Consider the following 6,177-nt stretch of genomic DNA (forward strand, 5'->3'; position numbering starts at 1 on the left):
TCAATATTTTCATTAAAAATAATTTTCTCTTTTGAAAAGTTGATGGTAAAATTAGACTCTTTTAAAAATTGAGGTCAAATTTAACTAAAAAATAATAAGGGCCAAATTGAAAAAGGCATGAAGATAATTTTAGCCCTTAACATTTACTCATTTTGTCAATTAAGCTCTTATTCTTTTTTTTTTCCAGGTTATTCTGACCCTCAACCTGTAAGATTTAGTGAATCGATTGTTGTTTGATGAAAAAAAATTGGTTGAACTGTTAAAATGTTAATGACATTGACGTGACATGTTATATATAATTTATTGCTAATATGAATAAATTTTTAAAAATTTTTATGAACTTTGTTGATTTTTAATTTTTTTTTGAATTTTTATGAATTATACGTAGATTGTCACGCTAGTGGTCTTATCAATGCCGTTAAAATTTGAACAAGTTAAATCAATTTTTTCATCTAAAAGTAAGCAATTTGATTAAATTTTAGAGGTTGAAAACCAAAATCCCCAAAAAGAATAAGGGTCCAAATGAAAAAATTGAGCAAACATTAAGGGCTTTATCAGTATGCCAATGAAAAAAAAATATGTAAAACATATGTCTTAACTAGAGGTGTTCATGGGCCGGGCGGCCCGGCCCGGCCCGACGGCCCGCCCGAAATATGGGAGGGTTCGGGTAAAAATATAGGCCCGAAATATGGGTTTGGGTAAAAAAATGAGGCCCGTTTAAAAAACAGGACGGGCCTCGGGCACGATTTTTTTGGCCCGGGCCCGGCCCGACCAGGCCCGAATATATAATAAAAAATATTTTTTTTATATTTTTTAAATTTTAAATTTTTTTAAAATATTTTTAAAATACTTTTTTTAAATTTTTTTAAAAAATTGGTGTTTATTTTTAAAAAACGGGCCGGGCCAGGCTGGACTCGGGCCTAAGAAAAATTTCCTGGGCCGGGCCTGGACAAAATCTCAGGCCCATATTTTGGGCCGCGCCGGGCCCGGGCCTAGTATGCGGGCCAAAATTTTTTACGGGCCCGGCCCGAACCCGGCCCGGCCCATGAACACCTCTGGTCTTAAGTAAGAGTGTTATTTAGAAATATAAATGAAAAAGATTTATTATAGTATACAATGTTTTGAAGATTTCATAACCAGTGTTTAAGATTTTTTTTAATTATTTATGTATTTTTTGGTATTAAAATTTATGAAAGCTATTTTCGTTTTGCATGGATGTATTGTATTTAATAATTAAAATATATTGAATTATTTCATATTAATTTAAAATAATTTATGAATAATATAAGTAGAAAATTGGAAAATAAATATTTGAAAATAATAAGTGAAAAGTATTAACTAAGAAAAGGAAAATACTAATGCACTTATTTCTTATAACACGTGTCAACCAAAGCTTCTTATTTCTTTAATTATATATTAATGGTCAAATCTTAGTTTTGACCCTTATATTGCACTTAAATTTGAGACTTAACCTATATAATTTAATTTTGACATAATTTAACAACTCAATTTTTATAATATTATTAGTTAGTCCAAATACTTTATTATAATTAAAATATTGATGTGAACTTTTAAGAACTATTGACACCGTTAAAATTCTCTATTAAATTCATATCTATTATAATGTCATTTGTTTATTACAAAGTTATTAAGTGAGTATCTTTTGTAATAAAAGATCAAGTGCCTTGAAGCCATCTTTATTCTCACAATTCTTGTCCACCTCTTTGGCTACGAATCAAAATTTTATGGCTAACATGCATATATATATATATATATATATATATATATATATATATATATATATATCGATATGATTTCCATTAATTTATTTATTATTTTGAGATGTTCAAACTTAAAAGGAAAAAAAGTCCATGGTACACACCTGTGTTTGGTTAGCAGCTATTTCCATATGCAAGATGGTGTTACCCTCGTAGTTTAGACAATTCACAAACTCCTGATTCGAAATTCCTTTGACCACCAACAACTTCAAAGCCTCGAGCTGGTTGCACCTCACGTATGCATGCAAAATGGTGTCACATTGGGCCATCGACAAGTCTGGCATGAATAAACTCTCTCAACACATCAAGGCAACCTTTCATGGCTGCTATGTGAAGAGGGTTCCTCCCATCATGGTCACAAATAAGGCACATATCAAGGTTAACTTGCAGTGAACTTGTCACAATTTGCCGGTGCCCTTTGACTGTTGCTAAGTGAAGTGGTGATTGACTTTGGGAATCGAGTTCGTTGGCTAGATCAGGCATTCAAGTGAAAGTTCATCAACGAATTCAAAATGGCCAAGCATGGCAACTATGTGCAAAGGTGTTTCAGGGCGATTTAACGATTTTTAAAATGAACTTAAATATTACTTAAAAAATAATATATTTTTTAAAATTAACTTAACTAGTTATCTGCTAAACAGGTTGCACCTCATATTAAATTATTTTTTAAGGGGCACATGCTATTGTCATGTGGCTAGAACTTTAGTCTCGCAAATCATGCAACCTTAGGTGATTTCTTTGCTCCAAATTTGCCTAAGTCAACCTAACTCTTGCGAAAGTGAGAATTCTCACCAAAATTCTATAAGGCACCAAAATATAGCGGAAACAAACTCGAAATGAAAAAGCAACGAAGAACAGAAAAGCTTAAGGAAAAATAGCACACACCAAGTGTTTGAGTAAATGCTCTCAAATATATTCACAACTATGGATGGAATGATGACAAATAAGGGGGAAGACTTTTATATATAGTTGAGCTCCCCCAAAACTAACGATATAGATTGAGTTACATTGACGGTCAAGATTAGAGCTTACCTACAATTGAGACACCTAAGGGATTTAAACTCCATACAATCTTATTCCTTTAGGATTTACACTATTTACCCTGGTAACTAGTTTTACTAGAGTGTTTCACTGAGCCACCAAGGCTTCAAATAGAGGGCTTCTCCATGGTTTCCATGAGTTGGGCTAGTTAATTTGGGTTAAATGAGCCTTATTTCATCAATTGACATCTATGCAAAATTCTTTGTGAAATCGTCATGGGCTTTGGTTCATGGCCCGTGACATTCTCCCCTACCCATTCTCGCAATGCCCTCATTGTGTGCTCTGAATGACATTGGTTTGACTAGGGCTGAGCACTCGATTGAATCGAATCGAATGAAAAAATTTCGAGTTAATCGAATTGATGAATCCTATTTTACCATCCTAACTCAATTTGAAATTTCTCAAACTAATTCGAGTGAGATGGAAATCGAATCGAATATATTTGTTCAAGTTAAATTAAAAAATGACTTTGGATCCTTGTAACTATCACCCACAGTAATCAAATTTGTTATTAACTTTCATCTTCTCATAATTTATTTATTAATATTTTATATACGAGTTAGCTTCTTGCTTGCTTAGCTGCTTCAATTATCTTCCGATTTTTGTCACTATGCATTTTGAAATTAAAAAATATTAAATATAAAAATGTGATTTTTTAATAAAAGTTATCTTAAATATAAAATGTAAAATTGATACCAACATAAAATTTTAATACGAAAATTTTATGGCATCATCAATAATTCAATTTTAATAGAAATTTATAAATATTTAATATAATTAAACAATTCAATAATATAAATAGTACAAAATGTGAAATTTAATTTAATAATACAAATAGAAGATATAAATAAAATTATTACTATTTAGGTTTAGGAATTTTTTGGATGATTTTTTATTTTGGGGTAAAGGTGAAAAGTAAAAGTTTAGGGGAAAATAAAAGTTTTGAGGGTTGGGGAATAAAATTTTGGGGAAAGTAAATGGGGGGGGGGAATATTCAAAATAAATTAGGGGAAAATGGGTTTGGGGTAGACTGGGGTGGGATGGGAGGAGAGTAAAAGTTTTGGGGAAAAAGTGGGAGGGAGTAAAAGTATTGGGGGAAAATAAAAAGGCTTAGGGGTTTAGGGTAAAAATTTAAAATATTATAGTTTGATATTTGATTTATTCGAGTTACTCAAATTCGAAAGTTAAACTTGATTTAAACTCAAAATTCAAAAAAAAAATTCGAGTTGACTCGAATAACTTGATTCGTTTACTCGAAATTCAATTTTTTTTTCAATTTTTTGAGTCGAATTGAGTTTTGCTCACCCCTAGGTTTGACTCATCCCAGAACCTTCTCAATGCCTCGGCCGATTCCTAACTAGCCTCTCTATCAAGTAGTCTCATCCCTCGGAACACTTGCTTCAACTTTTGTCATCTCCTAACTCGAACCGTTTCTCTCCTTTTTGGTACATCTTGTTCGCAAAAGTTCGTCGCACTTACTTGCCTACATTGTGCCTCAATTGGGATCCCTTGATCCACACAATTAGGTTTCGACACGCTCTCATTGAGCACTAGGTTAACCTTGAGCCTTGCTGCTGACTTTGGTTTATAAGCCATTTTGCTTACTTGCTTCAAAACTCTGAAATGGCCCATGTGTCTTTGCCAAGCTAAGTATTCAGAATGAAAAATACTACCAAAGTGTTTGAGATGTACCTCTTTCGTTACATTTGCTCGTCTCTGTTGCCCTATTTGCATCACTACTTTTCACCCAAAGTCCGATGCATAACCCACATTTCTTTTAGGTGGTAGCCCCACTAATAACTCAATAGGTTTCATATCAGTTTATCGCCCTATAGAATTTCTAATGATGTCTTTGTAGCACTTCTCCTATCTACCAAGTCAATTTTTTTCTCTCATGAACATCTTTGACTAGTTGGATTGCTGACAATACCTTCGGTCCACCCCTCATGTCTCGACTCATTGGCATGAAACATTGTTGTTGTCTAGTATCCAAGATGCATATACATTCGGCAAAAGGAACCAAAACAACATTAATCTTGTCAAGGAAATTTAAGCCAAGAACATAGTTGTAATCATCCAAGTGAATTACCTTGAAGTCTTCCTTGCCTTTCTATTGACCAATCCATAGCTCAACTCTTTCTACTACTTTCACAGTTGGAACCTCTTTGGAATCTTTATCTTTTTAGTTAATTCATTAACTAAAACATTAATCTTGTGAGTATCCAAGATGCATATACATTTGGCAAAAGGAACCAAAACAACATTAATCTTGTCAAGGAAATTTAAGCCAAGAACATAGTTGTAATCATCCAAGTGAATTACCTCGAAGTGTTTCTTACCTTTCTATTGACCAATCCATAGCTCAACCCCTTCTGCTACTCTCACGGTTGGGACCTCTTTGGAATCTTCATCTTTTTAGTTGATTCATTAACTGAGAGACCAAGCGTTGATTCATTAACTGAGAGACCAAGCTTACCCACAACTTTTTCAAATATGAATATGTCTGATGCCCCCATATCAATAAGAGCACTCTTCCTCTAACCTGCAATGTTGATGTCCATATACATTAACCCTTTTTGCTTGCTATCCCTCTTCGATTTCGCAAAATTGAGTATCATTGACCCAAGCTTCAAAGCCTCACTCACTGGATCCACTTCCACTTCTTTATTGATCATGAAAGTCTTAGATCACTTTGGACAGTCACATAGCCTATGTAGACCACAATAAAAGAAACACTTCCTTGGTTTCTTCTTATTCTCTTTACCCTTTTTAGCTTTGATCCCATACATGATCAAACCAAGCCTCATGGGTGTTTTTTCTAGCTCATCATCCTCTTTGATGGCAAAAAACATGAATCATTTTGAATAGTCCTTTACCATATTTGGATCTTCATAAAGGAAGCATTTCAATGGCCCCTTCAATTTACTGTTGGGTTTCCTCTTTCCATTTTGTGGTTTCTTATTTCTATCATTATCGTTTTCATTATTGACTTATCCTTCTTCATTTTCCATATCATTGCCCTTCCCCTTGGGCTTGGAAGACTCGAACTTGTCTTTCTTCAAAACAAGCTCGATTAAGGACTCTGCCACGATCAGAGCTTTAGACAGTTCTTGGACCCCTCGACGTTCCAATTCTTGCTTAACCCACAACTTCAACCCATCCATGAAAAGTAAGAATGCATCTTTCTCACTTAGATCCGTAATTTGGAGCATTAATTCACTGACCTCCTTTACATACTCTCGAATTGAACCTTGTTATGAGAACCAATGCAACTTAGCCCGAGCCTCTTTCTCTACATATTGAGGGTAAAACTGCTTCTTGAGCTCATTCTAAAACTCCTCTCAAGTCCCAATCGTAG

This window comes from Gossypium raimondii, chromosome 6 (assembly GCF_025698545.1).
Source record: "Gossypium raimondii isolate GPD5lz chromosome 6, ASM2569854v1, whole genome shotgun sequence".
Classification (NCBI taxonomy): domain Eukaryota; kingdom Viridiplantae; phylum Streptophyta; class Magnoliopsida; order Malvales; family Malvaceae; genus Gossypium; species Gossypium raimondii.